We start from the raw sequence: 3,960 nt of genomic DNA on the forward strand, positions 1-3,960 counted from the left end.
TGGATGATGATTTGAAGTGGAGGAGTGGATGGTTGTCATATACCTAGGGGGGATAATATGGGGTACCAAGGGAGGTACCCAAGGTAATAATGTAATAATGGGATGGGCCATAGTAATAAATAAGGTGGTCCCTTATGTTATCTCAAAATCAGACCCTGGAAGGCTGCAGACCAGGAAGATTTCAAGTAACTATTTCAGACCTACTTTAGGTTGAGGCTTAGCCTCCTCAACCTGAGAGGGCTCTCTCTAAATGGGTTAATGATTTTTACTTAAGATAAGATGGCTAACTCTTTGTGACATATCTGTGATAAATATGGGTGCTGGAAAAACATCAAACAAATTTCCATTGGGCCTATGGAGTCAACAACACTTCAGTAAACAATGGTACTGCCTTTACATAGAAGTCAGGGCACTTAGCATTTGAATATTCAGAACACAACACATATGGAACCACAGCTCATAAATGCACACAGGAAATCAGAGCACAATCAGTGAATTCTGAGTGATTGTACACCTATGCAACTGTAAAAGACATTAAGGAAAAGATAAAATCATACATTCTGAACATGGAAATCCTTCATGAATCCTGAGAAGTAAAGCAGCTAAATTATATTACTGAAACTTTGTCTTTACATAAGCCAAAACAATGCTCTGTTCATCAAATTTCCAACCCTCATTACCTTGCTGTTTCAGCTATATATAGAATTCTTATTCTAACTGATCGAGATTCCTCCTCCAGCATGAGGGGAACTCGAAAACTACCTCTAATGACACCTATCAACCATTTAACTAACTAATAAATACAATAAAGTGCTGACTGGAATTTTCTAAGAGTTCTAAATTAACTATGACTCTAACTCCATATTACATGCTTGATGGCTTTAATTACAATGAACTTCGTTTTTTGACATCTGCTCCCCCTTTAGTTTGGCTGTAATGGATGTTCAAAGCTCCATGTTTGATCTTTAATGCCACATCCTTTCCAATACCCTGAAATATATGAAACTTTCCCTGTGTATCTGTCTTGAGTATGCCTTACCATGTCCAGATCCAACGAAGTATATCCTTTATCTTTTAATTACCCCAAAATGGAGAAAACTGCCACGTCTTTGATGTGCTGTCCACCGTTTGCATACGTGAAAGCCAAAACCTTTGCAAACTGTAACTGTTTCACCAATCCTGAAGTGTGATAAATATGAGATATGCTTCCTTTATGACAAGAATCCAAAGTTGGATTCGAATGCATATTATCTCCACGTGTCTTGACCTGGTTAACTGTTAGATAGCTTCAGATGATTCTTTGTATGCTTTTTAGATGTTTCCCTTTCAAAATTCCCGCCTATAATTCAAAACTGCTTGTTTTGTGTTAAAATCATCATCTACAGCAGTTTTGTAGCGCGCTACGAAACTGCTGAGTTTTTTTTTTTTTTTTTTTAAAAACAGTTTGCTTCTGATTTTGTAAGCCCTTTTAGATGCACCAATTCACCATGAATCCCTGAGCACCTCTTTAGATCCAGACTTGTCAAGTTCACAAAACCAGCTAAGTTCACAAGACCAGCAATCTTTGAGCAGCATTTTTAGGTTTCCCTGTACTACCACTTGCATATAGAAGGAACAAAGGATCTTCTGCATCAATCCATCTAACTTCACATTCGGTCATGTATTTTGGAATTGTATCCTGCCACCAGATGTCTCTTCCTTTCTTTCATGGTGTGTTTTTTATTTAATGCAAACTCATCTGCATATGTCAAACAGACACCTACAGGAACTCCATTTTTAGATGATTCCACCAGCGCAGAGTCTATTTATTTCTTTCAGATTAATGAATTTAGCACCCCGGTGGACAACATTACAAGTTAGCAGTGCTTTAGCTTTGTGGTGTATAATTCGTTGAGCAAGAGACTCTGCTGAAAATCCAGCAAATACAACTAAATGAACAGTACCATCTTCATATCTTCATCTGACTCCTGACCTGAATCATTCTCTCCTTCTACTTCATCTGAAGATTCCTCTCCAAGGATATCTTTCTTAAGGTTTTCATAAGCTTTCTCGTGCTCCAAAAAAAAACTGGATTTGGCTTGAAAATATCGAGGCCAACTTCTTGATCAAGCTCATCTTCTAGGGAAAATTCATCGGTAAACTGATCTTCTTGCTCCACAAGATCCAGTTCTGGACGAATAGCAGGATAACCCTGGAAATTGGCTTTGCGAATTGCAAAGAGTCCTTCAATCGAAAACTGCACTCGTTTGTCAATTTCTCCCTCATGAAGAATACCCCTAAATCACTCAAAAATTCCATAGAGGCCTTGAGGTGATAGGTCTTGAAGCATGGACCCGCATTCCTTTACAAATCCAACAGCAACCTCAACACTATCGTCTGTAGGACTCTCCAGCAAAACAGTAAGAAGTTCCAAAGCAATGATCTCATGTGCAACTTGCTGGTTCGCTAGGTGAGCTATGAATTTTGTTGCTGCTAGTAACAGAGGCTTGTCATTGCGTTTGAAAGCTCTCTTAAGCTGCAAAATAATTCTTCTCAAAAGGAGATTACCAACTTCTGTAAACTTTGTATTCACCACAGCAACCAAGGCAGCAAAAACATCAGTAAATCCAGGTGATGCCATCTGGGATTTCATACATGACCTACAAAATAGACCTCTTCCCCAGATAAGGTTCTCTGCAAAGAGCTCTGGAATAATGTTTTTAATGTTTGATGCGTTCACTTTGTTTACAAGCCCATTGATACTTTTACGAAGAGCATCCCAAGACATACACTGATATTCCAAACTGCTTTTATCTTGCAAATCTTTCATCATTTGGGCCAGCTTGAAAGGAGGAACATAAACACCACCACTTCTTCCAAGTGCCTTTTTAGCTTTGCAGATTCAGATGCATGGCTACTTGAACCTTTGTGATATACCGTCCACGTTCCTTTGCATCCAACATATCATCCTCATCTCTAGGTGGTATTAACTTTGATGGCTTTGTTTGAGATTCAGAAGCTCGGGGCTTTATACCAGACTTGTTCTTGCATGCGCTTTTGCTGTGTCTCCCGCAAATCCTTTGAGAGACAGTTGTGAGATTCTTTCCGCGATTGCAGATCTGACATTTGTTGCATCAGCTGCCAAATGTCAAATTCACTTTACCCTCTTAACACGCCGCTTTACATCTGAACCAGTAGAGCCATGGTGGCCTGATCTTTGTTTCTCGGGCACTTCGTTTCCGCAAAGCTGCTTCTTCCCACTTTTGGCGTATTTCCCCATGAGTTGCTTCCAGAATTTCGCAATCAGAACTATCAGTATTCAAATCTAGAACATTTCTATAATATCCTGAAGAACTTTGCTTGCGATGTATTTGAGTACCTCTCATTGAAGTAAACGGTGGTTGGCTGCCATATTCAAACACAACTTGACAATCATCATCGTCCTCAGAAAGATCTGTAGATTGGGAACTAGGTGGCCAAGCATTAGGATTCTGCTCTACAGTTTGCTTGGATAAGGAACTTGTACTTTCATTAGAACTAGAATCACTTTCTATGCTTTCATCATCACCATCTAGTTCTGTATCAGAAATTACATTCCCAGAATTAATTTCTATACATGAATCATGGTCATCTTGTTCATTATCTGAACTTACATCACAAGTACTTGTCCCAGTGTCATCATCCTCATCATCTATAATAACAACATTATCCATGGGAATATTCCTACCACATGAACCAGTCCTTGGTACTGAAGATCTGACCAGCTTTTCTACTTTTATCTTTCGGTTTGCATCTTCCAATGTACCCATTGAACACTTCAGAGATTCTCTCCATGAATGCAAACTATATATTTTTTCCTTGCAGTGACTCGAGCTTCCTTCATCTACCTTAACCTTTGAACAATTCCCCGTAACTCCTCTTCCAGATTGTGATCCTTGATCCTCGTTATTTGCAGAAGATGATGCTACATGTTTTGCAGAA

At 39.1% G+C, this 3,960-nt stretch overlaps 1 pseudogene; it reads right to left on the reverse strand.

Moving 5' to 3' along the window:
- Positions 1–1,928: 1,928 nt before the first annotated feature.
- On the reverse strand, positions 1,929–2,815 carry LOC149157928 (pre-mRNA-splicing factor cwc22 pseudogene; annotated as a pseudogene).
- Between the last annotated feature and the right edge of the window lie 1,145 nt (positions 2,816–3,960).

The sequence above is a fragment of the Pinus tabuliformis genome, chromosome 5_2 (assembly GCF_031772625.1).
Source record: "Pinus tabuliformis cultivar Carrire ecotype Pingquan chromosome 5_2, CPIR1, whole genome shotgun sequence".
NCBI lineage: Eukaryota > Viridiplantae > Streptophyta > Pinopsida > Pinales > Pinaceae > Pinus > Pinus tabuliformis.